The sequence below is a fragment of the Camarhynchus parvulus genome, chromosome 14 (assembly GCF_901933205.1).
Source record: "Camarhynchus parvulus chromosome 14, STF_HiC, whole genome shotgun sequence".
Classification (NCBI taxonomy): Eukaryota; Metazoa; Chordata; class Aves; order Passeriformes; family Thraupidae; genus Camarhynchus; species Camarhynchus parvulus.
The window spans coordinates 6,023,660-6,050,126 of record NC_044584.1 but is presented as its reverse complement, the minus strand read 5'-3'; the positions used below and the strand labels follow the sequence as shown (position 1 = coordinate 6,050,126).

General features: G+C 55.2%; 1 protein-coding gene across 1 annotated transcript in view; it reads left to right on the top strand.

Annotated features, from left to right (window-relative positions):
- Nucleotides 1-26,467, top strand: part of RAI1 (retinoic acid induced 1) — a 61,342-nt gene that overhangs the window by 18,542 nt on the left and 16,333 nt on the right. Inside the window, 1 exon segment of the mRNA XM_030957932.1 lies at nucleotides 4,055-4,135. The gene's annotated coding sequence lies outside the window, so the exon portion shown is untranslated.

Sequence of the window (26,467 nt, the reverse complement as noted above, 5' to 3'; positions counted from 1 at the left end):
AATTACTGGCAGGTCTTTTGTAACATCTGTTAAAAATAAAACAAACATTCATTTCCATTTCTCGCTGCCTGAGATGGCTCCTGCAAAAAAATTTCAACCTGTCCAGGAATTCATCTTGAAAGTTGCCCTCCCTCTCCTCACGCCTCCTCCAGGGGAGATTTCCTTCCTGGACTTCCCAGGGGCTCCATTAGCCCCACATTAAAGCCTTTCTACTTTGCTCTAAAACTCTCCATCGAAGTAAAAGGAATTCTAATAAACCACTGGGAAGACTCTGCTATTCACTCTTTCCATGGAAACACGGCGCTGCCTTGGAGCAGAGCTCCTCTCGATGGAGCCTGGGTCACGGCAGGAGGAGACCAAGGAGGGATGCAGAGATGGTTTCCATTATAAGAGACCTTTTGAGAGAAATAATCGCTGCTCTCCCACCAAGGAAAGCCTTGGAGGTGTCAGGGGCCTCGGCACGGCGCGGGAGCGGGGCCGGCCCCCGAGGGGGTGGCGGTGGCAAGTGGGATCTGCTGGGCACTGAGAAACTCATTAAAACATCTGATTAGTGGAAATTAAGGCACCCAGGACTGATTCCTCCCTCTCAGAGGGTCCAGGAGGGTGGATGGACCCGTGCTGCAGGAGGAGGCTGCACAAGGGGGCTCAAGGCTGGGGACGTGGGGTACGGGGAGGGCATCGGGTCACGGGAGGACAGCGGTGGCTCCACACCCAGGGCTGTGCTGCACAGACCAAACATCACAGCACAAAAATACATTTTTCAAGGCCAAAAAAAGCCTGTTTGCTCTGGGAGGGGATTTCTGGCTGTTCCCTGGGTCCCAGACGGGAGCTGGACAAGGAGGTCAGTGGATGGATCCCTACCTAAAGCCACTGTGATATAATTAATTTCCAGCCTCCTCGCAGGCACAGTCATCCCGAGTGTTGCTGTCCTGACACTGTGCTGCAAGATGAAGGATTTTTTTTTTTTTTTGAGCGTGAGGAAGCTCGTTAGAAATAGCCCGAAGGGCAAAGTTAGGAAATGAAAATCCATCGGATCCGCTTGGAACCGATGCACGGAGCTTGATGGGAGCTGGGGCAGGGCTGCTGCTCCTGCCTGCGAGGAGCCACCACACGTGTGGGGTGTGTGGCACCCGGTCAGGGGACAAAAACCTTCCATTGGGATGGCTGGGAGTAGGGCTAAGGGAAAATCTGCCAGGAAGAGGGATGAAATAAAGATGAATGAAAAAGCCCGCTTAGAGCATCCTGTGTAGGCACTGGGGAGGTCCTTGGACCCTGGGTTGGCCACTCATGTCAGGGCTGGTGGGAAAAGCTCCGTTTTCTCAGGATGCCTTATCATTTAGGTCAAAGCGGTGAGACACTGAGGGAGCCAGAGTGCCTTTGTTTTAGCAGCTCCAGAAATAACATTGCTATGAGTCATTATTTTTTAGCTTCTCCAGGGCAGGAGGTGCAGGGTTGTGTCCAGGGAAGCCTCCAACTTTGATCAGCAAGGTGAGCCCTGCTCTCATAGCAGGGAAGGTGGGAAGAGGCTTTTTGATGCTGTTTTGTGGTAGCTCAGGGTGAGATCTGCTCCAGGATGCTCTGGATCTGGATTTTATCAAGGGAATGGAAACTTTTCCATCTGCATAACTGAGCAGCAGCATCCTCTGTGAGCTTGGAGGTTTTAATGAGTGAAGTTAATTGGTGTTATAGGTGGTGGTCTCCCACCCAGGCAGTGGTTTGGCTTAGATAGACATGACCGTGTCATGCAAACAGAGGTGACGTGGGTGTTGACACCTCAGAAATGCTGAGAAGTCATGAAATCAGCCTTTTTGAACCCGTAAATCGTAGGTGCAGAACTTTAAAGGTTCCAGAAAAAGAACAGTGTTTAACAACCAAAGTGTTTGGTGGTGATTTAATTTGCATATGGGGCTCCCTGGGGCTTGTGGTTTCAACCTTTCACCCCACCACAGAGAGGTCAGGGTTGGAGGGAGAGCAGGGCTGAGATCTTCCTGAAATCACAGGGCTCCTGGAGGTGGGGATTTCAAACATACCAGAGCTGGGAAATAACATGGACAGACCAGATTGTTGAATTTATTGGATTGTAGTGTAAAAATAACAAATCCTTTAGTCTTCTGTCAATCCCAGAGGAGAAGCTGGGGGGGATGTCCTTTGGGTCCATTCCCACCTTGGCTTTACTAGGGTGGCAGTCACGGCTTGTGATGCCAAACAGTGCCAGGCTCTTGTGTGTGAAGGGCAGGGCAGATTGGTGATTACAGGGAATAACGCCGAGTCCCTGGAGAGCCATGAGGTCCCAGCTTGATTTACCATCCTGCAGAGAGGCATGTGTGAAGCTGGAGGTGGCTGGGAGCATATTGTGGTGTATTACCCAGACTGGGTCTGCCATGGGGATGGGGATGAGGATGAGGATGGGGGTAGGGAGGAAAACGACAGGGGAGATGAGAACAAGCAGTCTGCTTTTGCAGGTGCTGTGTCCCCTTGTGAGGTTTGGTCTGGTTTGCAGCTTGATGGCTCCTATCTCGAGTAATTAACAGGGAAAAGAGAGGGCCTGGTTATCCATCCTTCAAGAGCAAGGGGTTGAATTGAAAGGCAGCGCCTTGGAAGTGGATCAAATAGCTCTCCAGCCCCCTGCGTACGGCTCGGAAACTTGCTGCCGTGCTGCGTTATCAAGGTGAACAGCTTTAGTTCAATTAACGAGAGGCTCAGAGCGGAGTCATGGGAGGAGGCAGGGCTGGGCGTTTGCGCCCTTCGGGGCAGCAGCCGGGGCTCGGAGCCGCGATCCCGGCACGGCACGGCACGGCGCGGGTGGCCAGGGGACCAGCTCCCCCTCCTCGCCTCTGCGACGGGTTTTATTTACCCCTTGGGAAAAAAAATCCGTGTGTGTGTGTGTGTGTGTGTGTGTGTGTGTGTGTGTGGAAGGGTCGCTCTTTGTTAGCACCTCCCTTTCCCCCTCCTGCTAATAATAAACCTCCCCAAAATCAATCGCTGCCAGCGATGAGTTGCCACCCGCTCACCGTGCACCTCAATCCCCGCAGATGATGGTGCTGGGAGCCTGGATTTTTCCTGCCGGTCGCTGCCTGGGCTGCAGCTGGCTCCGGCACGCAGAAAGCTGCAGGTGTGATTTGTTCATTTGCCTCCACCTCCCCCCTTTTCTCCCCCCCGCGCTGCCTCCCTCCTGCTCTGCTTCCCCGCCGAGCCCACCTAGCTCATCCCACCCAGCTCATCGCGGCGGCCAGACCCGCATCCCACCCTGCGCCGACTCCGGCATCTCCCCGGTGCAGTGCTGGCGGAGGGTTGGGATGGCTGGGGCTGGAGAGAGTGTGTGTGTGCGTGGAGGGGAGAGGAGGGGGGGTTAATCTGATCCTACGAGGTTGGAAGAGGGGAAAAAAAAAAAAAATCAAAACTATAAAGAAGGCAGCAGCCTCCTCCTTTTCCCTCTCCTCCGCTCCAGAGGATTAAGCCTACAAAAAAAAAAAAAAAAAAAAAAGAGAGAGAGGAAAAAAAAATGTCTGCAGCTTTCTGTTGACCCTGCATGATGGCATTTTTGCGCTCTGTGTGCTGCCTCTGCTGATTGCTATTCCTGGCACAAACACACACACACGCGCGCACACACACACACACACGCAGCCCCAGCACGGCTCACACGGGCACGGCGAGCCCCCTCCAAAATCCAAACAAAAAAAAAAAATCAAAGAAAAAAACCCCAAACCCAACCCAAACCGGTGCCGCTCGGTGTCCCTGGCCACCCTGGTCTCTGTCGGGAGAGCTGCCAGCACCCGCTGCCGCTCGCCCTCTCCTCCACCCCACTTCTCACCTCGGTCCCCAGCTCCAGCGAGCACTTTCTGCCGGAGCCGCCCGCAGCCAGAGCCCTCCACCACTCCTACCGCTGGCATTACATTTTCAGGCTGGATGCTATAGGGCCGTTTCTAATTACCTTATATCCCCTAGTGGTCTATGAATAATGGTTAGTGAAGGAGCTCAGAAGGGCTGCTGAGAAGGGAAGCAAAAAAAAAAAAAAAGGGAGAATTGTGCTATTTCTCACATTTTTTTTTCTAAGGATCTAATCTGGCTACTGTGCTCTGGAAGAGGAGGAGAGCGAGCCAGCAGGAGAGAGAGGAGAGAGCGAGGACCATCGCAGGTATTGTTGCAAGCTACATCTTTGTGCTTTTTTTTTCCCCCCTTTTTTTCCTTTTTTTTTTTTTTTTTTTTCCTTGAAGCCGCAGCAGAATTAGAAGGGAGGGCGTGAGGGGGGTGGCGGGTGAGGGTGTGCGGACAGAGCTTTTTCCGGATTTATTTTTCTCTTGTGCAACTCGTGTGCTGCTGCGATTGAATGGATGCACGGCGCCGGCATCGCGGAGTTTGGGGAGGGAGGGGGGATTATACGTGCGTGTGTGTGTTGTGTGTGTGTGTTGTGTGTGTGTCCTATTTGCAGCAGCAACGGAGGAGCCGGGGGGCGTGTGTGGGGGGGTTGTTTTGCTTTTCTGGAAGTAATAAAGAAATTTGCAACCGGTCCAAAACCCCTCCTGACTTGCCGATTGATGGGTGTCTGAACAAAGATACAGCTGAGACTTGGAAATGTTTGTGTGTGGAAGGGGGTGGATTTCGTTTTGCTTGTCCCGAATCCCTACTTTTGCAAAGTTAAAATAATAATGGGCACGGGGCTGCGAAAGCCTCTGCAGAGGGAAGGCTTCCCGGGGAGGCTGATTTAATTGAGGAGTTATGGATGTGCATGGTTTTATACTTCCAAAAGTTGCGGCGGTGCCGCGGGCGGGCGCCTGGCTCTCCTTGCCGTTGTCTGCACGTGAGAACGCTGACTTGATGGATTTTCTTTCTTTTATTCGGTGGCTGGCGGGGCAGGAAAAAATGGATCTAGCAGATAACCCAAGGAATCGTGGGGTTTGCACATCTGGCTGCGCCTTTGGAAAGCCCCTTGATGGGACTTTCACCTCCCGCTCCCTTTCTCCCACGGCAAATTTTGCCTCCAGATCCTCCCGTTGACATTAATAAACAAACAAACCAGGGAATAGCCGTGGAGCCCCGGTGAGGGGGCTCGGAGTGCTGCCCGGGGGTGGGGAACCGTGTGCTTTTGTTTTAAATAACGAAACGGCGATGATTGAAAACATATGAATAGGATGCAATGCAGAGCGGGTGTGTTACGGAGCGGGGAGGGGGGGGGCAAGAGCTGGAAAACTGCTTATACGACAGAAGCAGAGCTTGAATGAGTGTGGTGAGATGAAAGGAGAGGGGTCCGTCCCTCGCCCGGCTGCGAGGGGGGGCGATTCCCAAAGGCGGAGGAATGATCTCGGGGTGGGGAAGCTCGCTGGGGGAAAAAAAGAAAAAAAAAAACAAAAACCAAAAAGAAACCCCAACCAACCTGAAGTATGTGATTATATCCCGTCCAACTTTGCCGGTTGCGGCGTTGATGGAGCTAATTGTCTTCAAAAATAATAAAACCGGGGGGGAAATACGCCTGTGGTGTGTGGAGGGGGGAGATGTGCAGGTCCCCAAACCGCACGGGCTCCCCCAAAAAGCGCCGCGGGGTGGGGGACACCGAGGTGGTACCCGAACGCGGCCGGATTGTGTTTATTTGGGCGGAAATAAAGATGGAGCAACTGCCCTGGGGAAGGCTGTAATCCCCCCGGGAAGGGCTCCGAACCTGCCGGTGCTGCCTGCCCTTCGCTGCCTGCCCTGCCTGGCCTTGCTTTTGTGTTTGTTTGCTTCCGAGGAGGGGGGAGAAGGGAGCTGGGGGGGCCGCGAAGGCGGGGAGAAGCCGTGAGGGCGGAGAGCCGATTTAAATTGGACTTAATGGATTCCCAGGGCAGCTCTTTTAGATGAAAGTCAAAATAAGAGCCAAAGTGAATCTCAGCAGACCTGTCTGTTGCATTAGAGATGCAGCCTTTCCTCTCCCTCCCTCCCTTTATTCTTTAAAAGAGAGGGGGAAAAAAGTGTTATCCTTACGGAAGACGGCGTGGAGTTTCTCATTCCTATAATGCGAGCTCTAATTGAAGAACTTGCAGCCTCTTGGGAGAGTCTTTACTGATCGCTGCTTTTGTTATTCATGCCGCGCTCTGTTTTCTTGGGATTTTTTGGGGGGGCTGATGCGATTCTGGCTGCGCCGGGTGTGATGCTGTGTCCCCCCCAGGCTGGCTCCGCGGGCTGACAGCAGGTAGGACCCCCTGGTCCCCTCCTCAGGGGGTCACAGCGGGCTCCCCCGGGTAGATTGTGCCGTGCTGGAGGAGGAGATGAGCAGCTGAAAGCCCCCGGGAGCTGTCGGGGAGGGGGAGATGCTGCAGCCTGGCTGCGGGTGGCTCTCGTCCTCACAGGACCCCCTGGGACGGATCCTTGCCCGGCGTGGCACATGGGGATGGGGGCACAGCAGGGCTTCTGCCTCCTGCCTGTGCTCTCTGCCATGATTTTGGGGTGCCTGCTTGGTGCAGAGGGCACAGTGCAGCCCTGCTGTCACAGCTCTCCTGTCCCACGGGGGTCTGCGGTGTCACCTGGAGGGGACGGGTGTTGTGCCAAAGCCACGTGGGTGCTCTGCCCACCCAGGCTGAGGAGCAGGACACAGCCAGTGAGCCTGCAGGAGCTGTGCTGGGCGAGTTTCCCTCCTCTCCTGCCTTTTCTGTTGCTCAGGAATTCAGGGGTGCACAGGGAGACTGGCAGATGGGGCTCCCCCCTTCAGAGGTCTCATCTCCCCTCTCAGCCCCCTTGGGTGGCCAGAGGAGTTGCTGGCCTGTGTCCCCAAGCCCTATGTCCCCACAAGGTCCCATGGTGATGCTGCCCATGGCAGTGGGGTGGTTTGATGCAGCCAAAAGCTCCTGGGGGGCAGGTCCTTGCTGTCCGTGTGTCCCTTTCCCAGCCTTGGGCACCCATTTGAACTTCACTTGAGCTCTGCATGGATGAAAACAAGAGCCACGAGCCCCAGGGCTGCTGTCAGTGGCATTTGGTGGCTGTGGGGTGAGCGTGGCTGGGGAGGAGGATGTGTGAGCAGGATGGGGCTCTGCCAGCCCATCGGCTTAGCACGGAGGCAAAGCAGTTAACCTGGACATCTGATCTCCCCGGGAATTGTGTATTGACCCTGACAGCGATGCATCAGGAGCGACAGACTCTCCATCATCGATCCCTCTCCTCCCATCACCAGGTGTCGACACCGACAGCCGTGGAGCCGGCTTTAATTTCAGGCCTCTGGCTCCAGCACGTAACACTTAGCCACGGTCCCAAGGTGCCGCCAGGCTTTGCAAACAAACACCTCCACAGGCAGGTGACCGTCCCCATTTTGTGGCAGGGATGGCACTTGCTGTGGGTGGCCAGCTGAGCTGGGGGCAGGGCTGGCAAGGGACCATCCCAGGGCCATTGGGCAGGGTGGCATTGCAGCCTTTGGTGGGGGATCTGGGGATCACCGGGAGTTCCTGCTTTGCCAGTCTTGCCTAGGAAAACCCTCTGATCTGGCACCCCTTGTGCCATCAATGTTGAACAGCAGAGGATTTGCCCAAGCTGGGGTGTCCCAGTCCTTTTGCAGCCTTTTCTGGGTGACCTTATCTGGCCTGGATGTGTCTTGTCTGTTCAACCTCTAAAATGGCTACTACCAAACCTGCTGGGTGGTCAGGTGTGTGTGCCACCCCACAGAGACCTGCTGGGGAGCGGGGTGGGTTTCTTGGGTGCCTTGATTTTGGGCAGGGGCCGGCTGGCACCTCGCCTCTCCTCCTTCCCAGCATCTTGAGATTTCCGAGACACACGCAGCCAAGCTGAGGCTGAAAAAGCTGCTTGTGGTTCGAGAGCATCTCCTCGACGCAGGAGAGAGGGAGGCTTTTCATTCCTCCCTTTCTTTTGGAGCTATCCAAGCTCCCCTCACCGGTACAGGGGCTCTTCCCGCTCCCCCCTGCAAGGCAACGTTAAAAGCCAGGGGCAGCAGATATCTTGACACCCCGTCAATCCGAGCCTTTTACAGCAGCAGTCTCTGAAGGCTGGCACTGCTGCACAGAAGAAAACAAGTGAGAAGAGGGGGGGAGGCGAGAGCAAGCCTTTGCAGCCGGCAATCGATAATTGTGGTGTCACTCACTGCCTTGGAAGTTCCCGCATCCCCACGGTCGCTGGTGGGGGGAGAAGGGGAGGGTGGGAGCTGGGCTCTGCCCTGCCAGCACTGGGCACGGGGCAGGGAGGATGGCAGAAGGTGAGAGCCCAGCCCTGAGCAGGAGCCTCCCGCTGCATTACTCACCACTTGATGTAGCTTGAACCTTTCAACTCCCTCCCCTTGGGGATGGAGCGGGCTGGGCAGAAGGTGTTGACGGAAAACGCTCTCCTTTCTTAGCTTTGAGGGTTTTTATTCCCCTTTCCTTCTTTTTTTTTTTTTTCTCCCCACCTCTCTCTATGGGAATTTTGGGCTTTAATAATCTCCCCAAAATATAAAAGAAACCCAAAAAACCCCCCAGCCCAGCTCCCCCTCATGTGTGTCTCCATCTTAGCAAAAGCCGAGGCAAAAGATCAAGGAATTCTTCCTTTTGTGCAGCTTTCAAGACCAAAGATGTGCCGGTGAAAAGGGGAGGCTCAGAGTACCAGGCACACACAAGTGTTAAAGGAGAGGCTTCCCTTTTGTCTCCAAGGCAATCAGCCGGTGAAGGGATCCACAAATTAATTAAAAATTGCTCTGTCTTGATTGAGTTATTCCTGCTTGCATCCCACCTGCCTATCAAAAGACTGGGAATGGCAGGAGGAAATTCCTATTTCTTTCCCAAACAGCTCAGACACGTACCACGGTCTGTCTCGCTTGCCTTTTATCCCAGGCTGCAAAGGAAATAAAAAAAAGAAAGGGCTGGCGCGGTATCCAAAGAGATCTCTCCCGGAGGATGCGTCCCCTCTCCTGCGCTAACAAATGCTGCGGTATTTGGACGATTTGGAAGAAAAATGAGCAGATTTACGTGTCAGGCATGGGCCAAATTGTAGTTGTAACTCCATGAAGTTGATGGAGATCCATCGGAGATTAATTTGGCCCCAGGTCTGGCGCTTGCTCCGCAGGGAATAGGCTGGATCTCTGCCTTGGTTGAAACAAGAGGTATTCAAATGGGTTTGTTGTGGCTGTGCTATGCCCAAGTGGTAGAGCCGAGCAAAAATCCCAACTGGTTGTATCCCTGGTGCCAGAGCACCATAAATACACCTCGAGCTGTCAAGTCCTGCACAGTCTCTACCGCATTTACCACTGAGAATGCTTTCAGGGGGTAGATTTATCTGTAGGGGCTGTGCACAAGTCTCCCTGTGTGCTTTGCTAAGAGGCTTGAACTCCATCCCGGTGTCCTGATGGGGGAAGCCTTTCTCCCCTCCTGTTTATGGGATATCCACCCAAACCAAGCCTGTGCCTGGGCTCAGCCTGAGCCCCAGAGAGCCCAGCCCTCCTTCACTGGGCTCAGGCTCTGGTTTGGAGGGGGTATCATCAGTCAGTGCCTCTGAGCAGGATTCGGGGGGGTTTGCTGCTTTGCAGTCAGACCTTGCTTCCTCTGCTTTATTGTCATCTCCGCTCTTAGTCACCGCTCGATGCCTCACCAGAGGACACTGCTCCTGCTGCATTTATGGCAGCCACTAAAATTGGCTGCTCCGACAGGGAGGGACACCGAGCATCAGGGAGGCTCTGCCCAGCTCCCTGATGGTCCTTGGCATCGTGTGGGGAGCGTAGGGGAGCTGCAGGGCAGGTCTGTGTCTGTCACCAAGTGGGTCCCCTGTGCTGAGGATGCGTGAGGGAATATGGGAGCAGTGCTGGAAGGGAGCAGCAGTGGCCACGTTCTCAGGTGGAGATGGCTGGTGTGTAAATGAAAATGAGATGCACGATAAAGTAGGAAAGCATAATTAAAAACGTTCACGGCTGCTGGCTCGCGAGGCGTGGGCACTCAGTGATCCAGCGAGGCACAGCCGTCCCCCCTCCCCAAACCCCACGGCTCTCTCAGCCCTCCTTGTCCTGCAATAGCATGTCCTTCACATGCCTGTCTCTGCATGATCTATAGAACTGGGCTGGCCTCTCATACCTTCCACCAGGCCAGTGCCTGGATTCTCCAGAGGAGACTCTAGTCCTATCATAGCATGTCCTTCACCGTGACTGCTGCTGCACAGAGACACGGCAGCACGGGGCTCTAATACCTTGTAATTCACTGTGACTGCTGTGGCAGGACCTGCACCGTGCTGTGCTGCCGCAGCCCCTCAGACCCCTTGGCTTTTGCATCTGCTCCTGGGCTTCAGAGCAAGGGTGGGTGGGAGGTGACAGACGGTGGGGGGACCTTGGAGGTGTCCCAGGCTTGGTGGGGCTCCCTGGCTCCTGGTGGGGCTGGGAAGGTGTTGAGTATCCCCAGGACACAGTCCCATTCTGCCTCCTGGGTGGTTTAAAGGAGGGAGTGCTGGGGGCCAAGCTCTGCCTTGGCAGGGGAGAAATCCCTGTGGCTGTGCCAGGGTGAGGAATGGCCCTTGGATGCAAGGAAAGCATCCTTCCTCTGGGTGGTTTGGGCATCATAATAAATGTCAATATCTCTGCACACACAAAGGAGAAGGGGACATTTGGCTACCGAGCGTGTTTGTTCCAGGAGCTGATTTACTTTGAAGACTTCAAGGGTTCTCTGATGCTTCCCTCTTCACTGGTTAACCCTGTTCCTTTGCCAGTTAAATAGAAATGCAGCTGCCATCAATAAAGCCCTTCTGGAGGCTGTTCCAGGGATGTGTCCACACTGCTCCCAGTGCTGTGCTGGACACTGCTCCCTCACCAGCTGGTCTGGTTTAGCTCCTCCATGGGCAGGAGGTGGCTGCACCCCTGAGCTTTTGCTGCCCTGGTAAAGTGAAAGTCCCTGTGAGGGATGAGGGTTTTCCAGCCAAGTGATGGAGATCCCAGTGCTCAGAGCATCCCCTTGGAGCCTTGCTGTGCATGGAGCAGGGTGGGGGTGACCATGGCTCAGCCAGGAACCAGATTTGGGGTTGTTGCTTTGTGTTGCTGGGTTTTCTTTGGAGGGGAGGCATTGGAAAGCCTGGAAGCTGGAACCTGTAAGAGAGTGAGGATGTTTTGTCAGGGCTTCCAGGATGGGAGGATAGCATGGATGAGGGAGCAAATTTTGGGAGCTAGTGCTTCCCTGCAGCATTATGCTGGGCTTGTTTTCCCAAAAAAACAGGAGTTGGCATCTCCTGTTTTGCTTCCATACAAATCATCAGCATTGTTGTTGCTCCTGCTTGGGCTGAGGAAGGAGGAATTTGACCCAGTGGCTTTTTTCCCTCCTGCTTCCCCTAGCAGCCTAGGCTACAGATCTGCAAACAGCTGTAAAGAGAGCAGAGATCATTAGCTGGCAGGATCAGATGAGATAGTTTCTTAAAAGGATTGTCTGATTTCTCTATTGATCAGCCTGATTTAAAAGGGGGAGTTGGGTCACAGGGCATAAATTATCATTGAAGGAGGGGTGAAGGCCTCAAAGGCTGTGCTGCACTTAGCTGCAGTGCTGAGGAATGTGTCTCTCGGCGGGGACGTGCAGAGCTGAGCGCCGTGGCTGCCGGCCAAGCTGGGTCTCCTCTACGCTCAGCTGGGAACCGAGTCAAGGGAAGTGCATTTAAACTTGGGTAAAGAGCCTCTCTCTCTCTTTGCCAAACTGGTTTCTGCAGCCCCCCCCGTTTGGGGTCAGAGGGGGAAGGGGTGCAGCGTGGCCCTGGGTGAGGTTTGGGGTGCGGCGATGGGCTGGGGCTGCTGTGGGCTCTGAGCTCCCTCCCTCCCTTCCCAGAGAGAGGATGCTCTCACCCCGCAGAGACCTGCGACCTCTCCCTGGCTTTCCCCAGGCTCCCTGTGTGGTCTGCAGCAAGATGTTGAACCACGGGAGGTTTCTGCCTCCCTGGCTGTAAAATGAAGCTAATCTGCAACCTGAGGTTGCTGCTTTCCCCGTTCTTGTGATCGCTGCCCAGGGCTCCTGCATCTCCTGCCACGGGAGTCACGGGACTTGCAGGCTTTGCAGTGGCCCCCCAGCTCTGGATTATGGGAAGAGGAATGGGAAAACATCGAGGGGAAATGAGGCACCATCCACATCAATGGCAGAGGGTCTGGTTTTGGGGACATGGCACATCTTCCACACCAGCTTGTTCTGCTGCAGCCTGGATCCTTGTTCATTCTTCCCTCATTCTCATCCATCCTCATGGTGGAGGAGCCTTTTGTGCTTAGGTCAGTGTCCCATCTCTACCTTTTCCCAGGATTTGTATCTCCCACGGCTCTCTGGGCAGGACTGTGGGGATCTGCAGTGGGTTGTGTCACTGTGACAGGGTTGTGTCACCCCAACAGGGCATGAGCTGGAGCCAGGACAGGCTGTCTCGACAGGTAAAGCTGCAGGAGCACTTGTGAGGTGCCAGATCATCTTCTGATTGGGATTTGTGCCCTTTCCAACCCCAATGGAGCTTGTGCTTCTTATTTCTGGCTGTGCTAAATTAAAACAGTGCAAGAAGTGTGATTTCTGCAGCTGTGGGCAGGTCTGAGGTGCCCTGGTGAGCACTGGGCTGGCGCATCTGCCTGGAGTAGCACCATGGGAGAGGCTGACACAGCCACACTGCTGGTGTCCCCAGGCTAGGGACATGTCCTGAAACTGGGTCCATCTGCCCTCTCCCAGTGCTGTTCCACATGCCAGAAGTGCAGCCAAGGCTGCTGCCTTCCCCAGTGCTGCCCATCCTCTTGTTTCTGCCCTCCTGCATAGAATCATTCAATCACATCACCATTAAGGCTGGGAAATCCCTCTAAGACCATCAAGTCCAACCATTAACTGCCAAGCCCACCACTAAACCATGCCCCCAGCTGCCACATCCACACATTTTTTGAACACTTCCAGGATGGATGAACACTCCACCAATAACCTGGACAGCCTGTTCTGATGCCTGACCACCCTTTTGGTGAAGACATTTTTCCTAATACCCAACTTCAACTGCCCCTGGCTCAACTTGAGCCATTTCCCCTTGTCCTATCACTTGTTACCTGGAGCAGAACCCGACCCCCACCTGGCTGCACCTTTCTGTCAGGGACTTGAGGAGTGTGAGAAGTTTTCCCCTGAGCCTCCTTTTCTGCAGGTTGAACCCCCCCATCTCCCTCAACCGCTCCTTGTGCTCCAGATCCTTCCCCAGCTCCGCTGCCTTTTTCTGGACACACTCCAACACTCCAGCCTCTTGCTTGGAGTGAGGGGAACATCCCCATGTGCCCCACCCCTGTGCATGGTGGCTGCTGGGGACAGCAGCGTGGTGGTTCCCCATGACGTGTGCCTTGGAAGGAGCTGAGCCAGGCCATTATCACGGATCACTTCTGCCAGGTGGCGAGCAGGGGACCAGCATCCCAGCCCAGGGCACGGCTGGGAGCGGGCAGAGGGTTCAAAGGCTGAGCCAGGACAGCAGGGGCTCGCAGCAGCCCCTCTCCCACCGAGGAAGAGAGCATCTCTTCCAAGCATCAACCTCCCAGCATGGCTGTGGGAGCAGCCAGCAGCGTGCGGCAGCTGGGCCGGCATTATCCTGGAAATGTCACCCGAATGCCAGCCCGCCGGTGAGCGCCAGGACGTGGCAGGAGGCGGTGACTCGGCTCGCCGGCATTGGCTACCATCTTAGAGGAAATGTGGAGCGGCGGGTAATTATTTCTCGTTCTTAATTGAAATTTCAGCCTCAGTGGTTCGCGAGAGCGGGCGGGAGCAGGAGCACAGGCGAGCGTGACACCGACGCAGGGCTCGTCGTGGGATGAGGGGGAGCACGAGGGAGCTGAGCCTGTGGGGTGGCAAAGCATCCAGGGAAGGAATTCCCATAGCCCACAGCATGGCCTGCTCATGGCTAAGAAATAAAACCAACCCTCAGAACGCCAAGATTTTAATTTTTTTTTTTTTAGCGGGGGAGGATTCTTTATTGTTTCTTTATCCCCATATTTCTGTTTTGCTTCGGATGAAGGGCCAATTAACTGGAATTAGGCACTGCAGCCTGGCACCCCGCGTGGGCTCGGAGCAATCAGGTGGAGCGCAGCATGGCTGATGAGAGCCAATCAAGATGTATAAATGAGGTGTTGACATTCAAACAGCGGGTACCCGCGCCTGCCCGGCCGCAGCCGCGCCTGCGTGCTGCCAGCCACGGCACCAACCCTGCCACCAGTGGGGAGGGCTGGAGCCCCACGGGGCAACCGGGTCTGGTTTGGATCCAAAAACGTGCTGGAGACACACAGCTGCCCATGCTGGGGGCAGTGGGTGTGAGGGAGAGTGGTGGACAGCCCTGCCAGGGTCTGTTTGATGGCAGTGCCCGTGCACAGTGTTGGTGCATCCCCCGGTCGAGGCCCTTAGTGCTGCTCCAGGGTGGGCAGCCAAGCAGAATTTTGTTCCTTTGGGGAAACTGAGGCACGGGGCAAGATGGTGGACAAGGTCCATAATGCTGGGGCCTGGTTTCACCCTCAAGGTTTTGTATTTCCATTGCTTGGATCAGTTTTGCCTTCAAGTCCCTGAGTGGTGTTGGGACACATTTGTCCCCCCACTGTCTAGGGACTGTGGATGGGGACTTCGGTGCAACCACCATACTGGCAGCACCCCCCAGCAGTTTGTCACCCTCAGCCCTTGGGTTTGCCACTGTGGGACACCCTGGGAGGTGGGGACCAGGGCCGCCAGTGGCTGTGATAGCATCACACAGGCCAGAGGAGCTCAGAGGCCATCCAGGGAGGAGAAAGCAGCTCCGGGGCAAACAGCCTCATCAGCGTTTCCTGTCTCACGATGGAGAAATCGCATGTGGTGAGAGGCTCTAAAAATAGGCTCAGCAAACTTTTAACCACATTTGCAGATGTTAAAGGTAAAGCCAGAGCAGCCCCGGGGAAGCAAACATCCCTGGCCGTGCCTCCCTGGTGCTAACCCTCAGCTCTGCCGGTGGTGGGGAGCCAGCTCTGAGGGCAGGAGCCCCCAGATGGGCAGTGGGGCCGAGCCTCAGCCTCGTGGCGTGGTTCTCCTGTGTGTCCCCATTAAGTGTGTGGCAGGAGGACATTAGGAGCAGGAGCACGTACCGGCAGGCTCTGTCTAACAGCGCTGCCGCCTGACCCTGATTTGTAGCAGGGCTGAGCAGGGAGGTTTGCTGTAGTGTTACAGCTTTTCCTGTGGTAATAGCCGGCCGGGCAGCACTCACACAGCACTGCCAGTGGCACCAGGAGCCCGCAGTGGCACCAGGAGCCCACGGTGGGAAGGAGATGCTGTAGCTGGGTCATGGCACAATTGCTTGCAAGAGAGCTGAGGGGGCATGTGGGGACACGGTGTTGCTGCTGCAGTTGTGTCTCCCCATGGCAGCAGTGCTGGCAGAAACACAGCTGGATCTGCCTGTCCTTGTCCCCACCAGCCCAATGACTCCATGTCCAGTGGCTTGTCCTGCACACTGCAGTGGGTGCTGCTGTGTCCTTGACTCCTGCCCGTGTCACATCGCCAGGGCTGGAGTCATTTGGGGACAGTGGCCAGGGCTGCCGGGTCCTCTCCCAGCTGAGGTGTCAGCTCCCTGATGGCACTCAGGGGACGTTGTTTCATTTCCCAGTTTCTGCCACGCCAAGGGTGACAGACCATCAGAGGGTGCCAGCCCTGTGCACACAGTGGCCACAGCAAGGTCCCTTTGTACCGTTCCTGTGAGATCTCTGTGTGGGGATGGGTGCATTGCCATGCATCCCCAGGGACTTGCAGAGGCAAAACTGACCTGGTAATGGAATGGAAATAAGGAACCTGGAGGGCTGAGGTGAGCCCCAAGGTTGTGGTGCTTGTGGAGGGCTGGCAAGGGGCATTCTGCCCACAAAAGATGGAAGGGGCAGCATTGCTCTGTGGTCCCTGGCCTGTGCCGGCCCTGCAGCCCCAAGTGGGAGATAGCAAGAACCTTTAACCTCACAAACAAGGAAGGTTGACTCGAACCATCAGAAAGATGAAAGAGACAGAGAGAGGGAACGATTAAAGGGAAGAAATGGAGATTCCTCGTGTTGCCTTCGCTGCCTGATACCGGCAACTTGCAAACCCTCAGCACCTCTCACGTGCAGCTCGGTGCTGGGGCACGGGAGGGCACATGACTTTCTCCTCAGGAGGGAACTTCCCAGGAAGATTTTAATGCTTGCTGTTGGTGTGATGTCTGGGGGAATCCACTGCTTTCTGTCTGCCATTGCCTGGCTTCACCTTCTCCTGCTGGCAACTGATGCATCCTCACAGCTGAGTTTGGGGTGATGGCTTGGGTTGTTGTCTAACAACCTGCAACACTGGAGGGGAAAAACTGCCCCTCAGAGTTTGATTTATCTAAAAATACCAGCCCAAACCCAACCTCGGTCAGGTGCAGGCTGTGGGATGCCTCTTGGTGGGATGACTGGGATGCTGGGGAGCAGCACTGCTAGAGGAATCTCCACTGGCCACATTGGGGTTGGTGTTTTGGCAAAAGGCATCACCTTGCCAGTAGGAATAATAGCCAGGAGGGGGAGGGGGCCGGGGCAGGCAGACAAGCAAATCCATTTTATCAGACGCCGCATATTTTATGAAAGCACATTTCAGCTCTTCAGCCTTGGAAAGCTTTTCATACCCTTTAATTTTCTAATAAAAAGGAATTACGTTTGCTGAAAAGCCAGTAACAAGATTCACTGTCATTGTCTTTTGTACAGACCATAATTCCTGGCTTGGGCTCCTGCCTGCAGCCCCGTTGTGTGGTCCCAGGTGTGGGTCCAGGGTGCTGGCAGGGGGACCTCAGGACCATGGCTTTGCCACTGGGAGCTTGTGACAGGTGCTCAGGAATGATGGGGGTGAAGGTGAGCACCACGTTTGTGTGCATCCACAGTGATGGCTCTTGGTGCCCAACACAGATCCCTGAGAAAGCAGCAGCTGGTTTTGAGGTGGTTCCTGCTGCCTGAGTGTGGTGCCAGGTGGGATGGCCTTTGAACCAAAAATCAGTTTAATTGCCTGGTCACTGGCCTTGTAACCACGAGCTCGAGAGCAATGTCAGGTCCTGATGAGGCTGGTGGCTGGCAGACAGCTTTCCGGGTCTTTGATGTGGCTGGGACAGGTTGTGGTTGCACATGTGTTGGAGCAATGGGGTGTCTCTGCTGAGGACAACGAGCCAGTGTCCCCTGGCCCTGCAGATGTGACTGGTGAAAAGGTTCAGCTGGGCAGCCAGCAATTCCCAGTTATCCCCCACCATCCTGGGTATCCCTCCTGCAGGCTGCAGGAGCTACCACACATGACATCTAAGCAAGCCCAGGGCACTCCCAAAACCCAACCAACAACAGGCTCTGACAGCGGGCAAAGCATATCTGGTTACCAACACGAAGACCCACCAACTCCTCCCAACTCCCCGCGAACCCTGAGCACATCCTGGCGGTGTTTGCAGCATGGAGAGCCCTCAGGGGCTCACTCACACCCCACTTTCCTGCTGGGGTGCATCCCCTGGGATCTCTGGAGCCGCAGCTCTGCCGGTGCCATGCGGCTGCCACGTGGCGCCGGAGCCGTGACGCCGCTGGCGCTGCCTCTCCTTCCGAGCTGCTCATTTGAAGTTTCAGCTCACCGGCTGTCTTCGTGCAGGTGGGATGCAAAACCAGCCCACAAACACCAATAAATATCTTCTATATCCTCCTCCCCTCCACCCCCCCGCCTCCAATTCTCGTTTTCATTCTTACTTCCCAGCTGGTTTTGGGGGGGAAAACGGGTTTTCAAAGCTTTCCGTAAACGTGTGTAACAATAGGAAGCGTTGCCTTTTAGCCTGCGGCCGGCACAGTTTTAAATGAGGTCCCAGGTAGTCATGGTTACCTCTCCTCTTCAGTAAGAGATGACTTTTATTTCCTGCCTTTTGTATTTGCACATCTCAGATATACATTCTCCTAAACCATAATTGGTATTCACGGATAGACAGGAACGCAGGAGTGAGCTGCCACAAGAGGGGAAGAGCCAGATGGACGCAGGGGGTGTCAAGGTCTCCAAGCCCCCAAACATCAGGAAATCTTAATTTCAAGTCATTTTTCCTCCCCTGGCAAGGGCGGGGAGGCAGACCTGTCTCTCCACAGCCTCAGGGCTTGTCCTGATCCCACCTCCCTTGCAGCATCCTGGCTATTCTGGTTGCTGCGCCAGAATTCGGGATTTACCCTCTTGTCCTGTGAGCCTCTCCATCATCCTGCATCCCCCCCAAGCATCCCTGGATTGTGCTGAGCTGGGAAGGTGAAGGAGGGGCTGCCCTGTGCCCATTGTCCCCAAGCAGAGTCCTGACCCACCCCCCAGGCACTTGGGGGCCCAAGGCTGCACCCCTTGATTTTTGGAGGCACGAAGGGGGAGCAGAGCAGTGGAGCTGCGCGCTCGCAGCGGGCACAGCCCGGGGAGCGGGCGCGGGAGGGAGAAGCGCTCAGCAATGATTGATGAAAGATCATAGCCTCATTCCACGGGATCATTGCTCAGAGTGTGGGCAAAGCTGTGAGTCCCAAGGGGACCATCGCCTGGATGCATGTGAGCCTGCAATTCAGGGCAGAGGGGATGCAAAGCCACATATTTTATGCCTTTTTATTTTTTTCTTTCTCTCTCTTCTCTCTCTCTCTCTCTCTCTCTCTCTCTCTCTCTCTCTCTAAAGCACCAGGAAAACAAAAACCCAAGCTGTCTAATCAGAGACAAGCAGATTCCACCCACTTCCTTGGAAAACTTGCATTTGCTAGGAAATCATCTCGCTGCATTTACAGCAAGCAGAGTGCCCCAGCGGTAGCTCGTGCCTTTCTGGCAGGATGATAACCAGTGCTGAACAATTATTGCGCTGGAGCGGGAGCAGCAGACATATTGGCTTTTCTCAGCCAGCAGGAAAGAATTTGCAAAACTAAGCAGGCGACTGGAGCAGCTCGGATTTGCAGCGTTGGATGCGCGGTGCCGCGGATTCACAGCTCACCAGATTTGCTGGTGGCAGCATATCAGGGACTTGCACACCGCATGCACCTGGGCTCCTATTTACATGAATTTTTTTTTTTTTTTTTTTTTTGCAAGGGAAGGGCTTGATTTTGCTGCCTGGAAAATGTGTCTGATTCCCAGCTTCCCCCATGGATGCTCAGCAGCCCCCCAGGTGTGCGCTCGGGTAGTGGGGAGTTGTTTGCTTTTGTGTTTTTCCCCTTTTAATGAGAAAAGTGTGTATTTGTTACAGAATTGTAGAATGGTTTGGGTTGGAAGGGACTTAAAAGACCATCCACTTCCACCCCTTGCCATGGGCAGGGACATCTTTCACTAGACCAGGTTGCTCCAAGCCCTGTCCAGTCTAGTCTTGGACACTTCCAGAAATGGGGCAGCCACAGCTGCTCTGGGCACGTGTGCCAGGGCCTCACCACCCTCACAGGAGAGTGTTCTTAAAAGAAAATCTTAAAAAAATACTGTCAAAATTGTTGTAAAGGAGGTTGTCCTTAAAAACCAGTGCTGGGAAGAAAGGCAGCAGTTCCAGCTGGATCCTGCCCCATGCCAGCCTGGCTGCCCTTAGGAGGGCAGAGGAGCAGAGTCAGTCTCGGAGTTCCCAGGGGAATCCTCTTGGGGCACAGCCACGAATCCCCAGTCAGGGCAAAACTCCTTTGCTCAGGTGTAACTTCAGGCAGAGATGTATGGGATTGCTGGAGCAGCTCCCATCCCTCAGAGGTTTTGTGGTTCTCCCACAGGTAAAACTCTCCCTGACTGCCGGTCCCACATCTGCCCTCGTCTTCTCCATGGGCTGGGCAGAGTGGAAGCAAAGAAATCCCTTCCCTTCAGGCTTGTGGGGTTGGGAACTGGATCTGTTCCCATTTCCCTCTGCCCACTCACAGCACTCCCTGTCTCTGCTGGAGCGTTTCTGAAGGGGATGCTCCAGTGTGGAGAAGTGGCACAGTGAGGTTTTGGTGTGGATCTGAGCTGTGTTCCTACCATAGGTGCTGCTTGGCACGGACAGCAGGCAGAGCCTGGCCTGGGATACTCTTCCCAGCCCTGCTCAGGATGCAAACTGTGCATCAGTTGCACCAGCAGCTGATGGAGACTCCAGTATATTAGCAGCATTAATTAAGTTACAAAAATTATGCATGTTATCAGTTATGAGACGACCTTTCATAAACTCCGTTATTAAAGCAATAAAGCATGACCCGCTGGTCCTAACCAGTCTAATGGCTGGCTAAGAGCACGGTTTTTCACATAATACTTTTAGCAGGTCATTAGCTGAGCAATAAGATAACGTGGAGAGCCAAAGTGACGTGCAGGAATGGCAGTGGAGGCAGAACAGTGCTTGATGAGGGGACACAGGGCTGGGGGTCACCTGTCCTCCCACATGGCTTGAGTGGCTGTGGTGGGTGATGCTGGAGTGCTCCCAGACTGTGCAGTGCTGAAATCCCAGTGCCATGGGGCAAACCCAGCCCTGGGGCAGGTGTGGGGCTGGTGTCAGACCCTCTGAGCCCTGGTTTCCCTGCCAGAGCCCACCCTGCAGAAGGGAGATGGGGTGTTGTGATGTGGCCATCCTGACTGCAGTCCCAGTGAGCTGTAGGACAAGGATGGAGGTTCTGACCTTCCATGGGGCCAGGGCTGGGATGGAGGGGCCTGGGCTCACTCTGCCTGAGTGGCCTTGGTGTATGGACAGTGCTGGTCTCAGCATATGGTTGGTGTTGGTCTCTCTGGGCTGAGACCCCGATTTGGGGCTATACAGGTTGGTCCCCTCCCTGCTGTGCCTGGGGGGACATGCCAGGCATCCAGGGCCACCCAGAGGAAGCCACCAAGCCCTGGCCCCCAGGTCCTGCTCCCTCCACAGCCTGGTGCTGTTATTGAGCACACCCCAGCTGAGTATGATGCCCTCCCTACCCCTGGCTATGCCATGAGACCGGGGCATGCCAGGAGCTGCACCACAATCCAGCACCCCCAAAGCGCCTTTCCCGGTCCCCGCCAGCCGTTTCCAAGCACTGACCCTCTCCATAAACAAAGGAGAGGGAGAGGGAGGGTGGCTGGCATGTTAATATACTCTCCCCCCCTCTTTTCCTCCCTTCATCCCTCTGGGAAAGGCCTTTGCAGATATAAGCAAACCTTGATTAAAAGCTGCCTGACAGGCAACGGCAGCAGCAAGCAGCAGGCAAGGAAGCTCTCCAAGTCCAAAGGGAGCTGCTTCTGCTGCTGCCGCTGCTGCCTCCATTCTCAGATGTCCCTGATCCTTTAATCAATCACAGCCGCGGAAGAGAAGAGCAAACAGCCGTGCCGGGGCAGAGGTATGTGCACGCATTCGTTCCAGCCGCAGCCCTGGGCTGCAGGCACGGAGCCGTCCCTGCGCCCCGAGCTGCTCTTTCATCTCCTGGAGACAAGCAGGGGCTGTGTCCCTGCCCGTGCCTCCCACAGCCCCCAGGAATCGGCATGGAGGATGGTTCCCCATGGGGAGCAGGCAGAGGGAGGAGGCTCTTGCCTTCTCCCCAGGTGCTCCATCCAGGGTGCGTTCCCGGGTAGAGGATTCTCCCAGCTGCCATCCCATGGGCTGTGCCACACTGGCACTCATGCCTGGCTAGCAGGGAGAATGGGGTGCTTGCAGATGTTGGGGAGCTCTGGGAATGGGGGTAGCCACAGGGAGCCAGCCTGGCTGCTGTGTCTAACACAGGGCTGGCCAAAACCCATGCGTGCTTTGGTGGCACACCATGGCTGGGCACACGGAGCAGCGCTCGTGGCTCCTGGGGTGTCCCCATAGGGGGGCAGAGCCCCATCCTGGGCTCTGTGGGGTGGGCAAGGATCTGCTCCAGCCCCAGAGGGACCAGGCAGGGCCTCACGCCAGCTGCGGCCGTGCCTGGAACCACCAGCATGCAGAGAAACCGCCCACCCCCGGGATGATTTGTCACCAAGTCCTGTGTGTCACCGCGGGGCTCGCTCCACAGAGAGGCTGGAGATGGGGGTGGAGGGAGGGGAAAACCACGTCGTTTTAATAAAACCTAGCAAAATCCTCTTGTTCCTGACGTGCTTCCCCAGCTCGCGTGCGGCAGCGGGAGCTCCGCCGGTGCGAGGCCGGCAGGGGCAGGCAGGGACCGCGATTTTCCTGCTTATTTTTGCCGTTGCTTATTTTTAGCGCCGCTTCTTAATATATTGTGACAGTGCCCTGGGACGCAGCGCGCCTCTGGTCGCAGGAGAGGGTGTCTGGGGCAGGGCTGCTCGATGCCACCAACGAGCTGCAGCCAATGGCCGGCACGAGGGCGGCTAACGAGGCACCCGCCGCTAACGGGGGTCCCTGAGGGAGTGCTGGGGATGAACCTCTGCATTGAATTTGTCAGGGCTCTGCAGGGAGGGACTTGCTCTTTGGGGTTTTAATGTGTTTTTTAATTAGGCAGTTGTGGTAATGGCAGGCTGGTCACTGGTAGAGCTGGTGACAGGTGGGAGCAGTGCCTTGGTAGAGCAGGTGCCTGTGCAGGCAGGGACATGGATGGTTTGGTGTTTCAGGTACTTGTGCATACTGGGGGGGACTCCAGTGCTGTGCTGACTTTGATCTCCCTCCCTGGGGCTGGTTTTTGGGAAGGGTTGAGTGGTTTCCATGCCAAAACGTGCCTTATGGTTGCCTTTTTGGACCTCCAAGTGGGTTTTGATGCAAGGCAGAGGCAGCTGGCAGAGGCACAGGATTTTGCTGGGATCAGGGTGAAATCCTACCAAGCCAGAGGTTGCTGGCACTGGCTCAGCCAAGGGTGTAATTCCAGGGGGGATGCTGTGTCTGTGGGGAGATCTGGGTGCAGTGTGGTGCTGGGTTTGGCAGCAGGAGTCTGCGTGCACGGGCTCTGCCTGCCCCAAGCCCATTAGTGACAGATCTTTGTGGAATAACCCTCCTCATTAAGGCGAGCTACCCCGTGTGTCAAAGCTGCTTTATAAGGAAATTATACTCAGCTCCAGCCGGGATGGGCGTATGTAAATGGGGCGATGCACAGCCCTGATTGAGACATCATGGGGCAGCTTAGCCCAGGACTCTTGGGAATCTTCAGTCCTGGGGGAAACAGGGGCTCAAGAGGGGCTGGAGGGTGCTGGTGGTGTGGGATGCACCTCAGCCACCTCCTGAGGTCTGGCAGCCCCTGTGTGCACTCAGGGCTTTGGCAGGAGCCATGGAGCTGGTTAGGGCTGGAATGTCTACACGTGTTGGAAGCTCCAGTCACCACATCCTTCCAACAGCTTTGCAAAATACCTCCTCTCTGCACTGTGTTTGGGGAGAGTAGAGGGGAACCTCCTCTCTTGCATCCCATTCCTCAGTTTTATCAAGATGTCACTTGCATGCCCAGCACTGGTGGAGGAAGTGTGGAGTCCCCCTCTGCTCCTTGTGCCATGACCTGAAGCCCTACTGAGCCGGGATTAAATCCTCCTGACCACACATCTGAGGTGCTGGGATGCTCTAATGTTTGGAAGAAGCAGGAGGAATGTGCCAGAGCTGAAGCCATCACAGGGCTTTGTTGCCCATAATGGGACACTGAGGACACCAAAGGACGCCATGAGACACCGAGGTTCTTCACACAGCACCTGTGCTCTCTGCTCCATTCCAAGAAGGAGCGGACACAGCACGCAGCAGCCCCCTGGGATCCACGGGGAGCATCCCCACAGGACATTGGCACCTCTTTGTGGAAGCAGGGTGACAGCTTGGCAGGGAGTTCAGACCCTTCTTTTTTTTGGCAGCGCGTTCCTAATCAGCAGGACTCGCGCGCCCCGCCGCAGGCACGCCGTGCGCTGCTATTTACGGAGCTACTTGAAATACACCTGCAAGAGAGGAGAGGAGAGAGGAGCCAGCAAGTAAATAACCCAGCAACCCGCCGGAATGAAAGCAGGGAGAAGAGAGGCAGGCAAAAAAATCCCCCAAAATGAAGTGTGATGTGGAATTGAGGGTCTCTGTCCCAGTCGTGCCGTGGTTTTCCACCAGGATGCTCAGTGGTTTTGGTGGTTGGTGGGGAAACCCCATCCCGCTGTTGGTCACGTCAGTGCATCTCTGGAATGGGCAGGGGGATGGATGGATGGATGGATGGATGGATGGATGGATGGATGGATGGATGGATGGATGGATGGATGGATGGATGGATGGATGGAGCCTTTTGCCCACCTCCCCACTTGCTTTGTTTACCTCATGCTGCTGTTCATCTCCTGCCTCCCCCCCACCCTCTTCTGAAACATTATAAATCAAACAGCTTAAAATGTAAAGCATCAAAAATTCTAAAACCTTCATCTATTATTAACTGTGACAGTAAATTCCACCTCTGAATGTTTCACATAGCAACTGTTACCAGGACTCAGCATCCAAAGCTGATGTTCCAGCAACTTTCCATCACAGTGCCGCCGCCACTCCAACAGCGCCGACACCAGCCTGGTGAGACTGGCTGCCACTCCCAACACTTCTCAATGGGATTGGGATGCCAGCACAGAAAATGAGCTCAGATTTAGTAAATACAGCCCAAGATTGGAAAGGAATTTGGTGCCTGCATGTAGGAGCTGGTGGTGGGATCCCCCATCATGGTCCTCCCTCTGTGTTGGTCATGCAGCCCCAGACTTCATTCCTTTCACCGTCATGAAGCACCATAAATAGCAAGGATGGGGATGGAGTGGTTAAAATAAATGGATAGTGAAGGGTTTTTGCAGGGGTTGGTGTTTGCTTTGCTACCTCCACTTTGTCCTGGTGCTGGATGTTGTTGTGGCCCCTGAGTGGTGACCCTCAGCCTGGCATGGGCAGGGGTTCTCACTGCTCTGAGCATTGGGTTGTGCTGAGTTTGTGTTGTGCCGGGTGCCCTCAGGGACCAGGAGCCAGGTGTTCACCCCAGGGGCTTGTTCACGTTTTGGTGTTTGCTTGCCTTCCCCACGTGCCATCATGGCTCTGTTCTGTGTTGTGTCCCCTGCCTGGAGGTTGAGCCTGGGGTGTTTTTGGTTGGATTTGGCTGCATGGCAGCACTGTGAGCCTGATTGGAGGTAGGGAGAGCTGTGGCTCTGCAACCCCACAGAATGCTCAGCCTGCTCTGGTGAGAGCCCCACCAGTGCACCAGCACCACGACCATGGCAAGGCTCACACCAGCTCCCCAAGCACCCAAAACCCCCCAAATTCCCCCAGAAACACCCACCAGGCCATGCCTGGTGCCCCCATACCCTGGCACAGGCATCCCTTCCTTGCCATCATCCTGGCTGTGCCACCCTCCTGCAAATCCTGTGGCTGCCCACTGGGATCTGGTGTCGTGCCATGCTGTGCTGTGCTGGCTGCAGGGCCAGGCAGCAGCGGCTGCTCTGCCTCTCCCCAGGGACAGGCAGCAATTTTCCTGCTCTGAAGAAGCTTGTGAAGGTTTGAGTGAATCTGGGAAGCAAATCTAATTGGCAACCTGGTAATTCCTCGGGGGGACATGTACTTTGGTCATATCTAAGTACATTCCAGCCAGTGTTTAAGACACGCTGAATCCAAACTTGGACAGTCAAATACCAGCAGCTCTAAGCTCCTTATCTATTTCAGGCAGATTAACTCCTTAATCATCTCTTTTGGAAGTTCCCTGCCCCAAATTCCTCTCCCCTCCTTTCCCCCCGCCCCCAGTTTTTCAGCAGGAACAAAAGGAGCCGATTTTGCAGGGTGCCAAAGGTGGGGACAGTGCCCGCCGTGATTGACAGAGTCAATAACCGGGAGAAGGCCTTTGGAAATCTGCTTCCCACTTCACCTGCCCCAGTATTTGTCTTCAGGATTTGAAGCTGGGGAATATATAATACCGAAATAATTTACCACGCAGCATCAAACCTCAATTTATTATTTTCAACCTTCTTTCCTTTTATGTTTTTTTTTACTTGATTTATTTCTTTCAACACCGTTTTATCCTTATCATTTTTCCTTTCCCCCAGGGAATTCCGGCTCAGCATCCCCTAGCAGGTGACCACCCTGCAGCCCCCCAGCCCTGCTGGTGGCAGTGGGATGCTCATCCCCTCGCTGGCAGGCAGGGGAGGCGGTGCTGAGCCGCGGGGACACAGCCGGTGCTGGCCACTGTCACTCAGGGGAGTGTCGGAGCATTACGCTTCATTACCGAGCTGTCTGCCGCCGGCAGGGGACGGCTCAGGGCAGAGCACAGCCGGGATCGGCTCTGCTGCACGGACCTGGCTGCGGGCAGGTGCTGAAACCTGGCAGCTGTGGGGTGCCCGTACCTGAAAGCACCTCACAGATGAGGTGATGGCAGTGGGGAGCTGGTGGTTGCTGGGTCATGAGATTGGCTGCCCCAAAAGTGAAGGCAGGAGTTGCCACAGGAAAGCAAAAAGGGGACAGGGGGATGCCCCCCATCACCATGAATCCCAGCGAGGGGGTCCCAGTGAGACAGGGACTGGGGATCTCATTGGGATCACCAGTGATAACTGAATAGCACTTGTGTAAAACACAACCATAAATGTCCCATGTGCCCAACGTGGTGGGGACACTGGGACAAAGCCCTATCTTCTCCCAGAGAGGGAGAGAGAGATTGGGATGGGGAGAAGGCATGGGATGGTGCCAGGGTCTGTCCTTTGCTGTCAGCAGCCATCCCACAGCACCTGAGGCCTCCTGGTTTTGGATGTGGCAGTGTGAATTT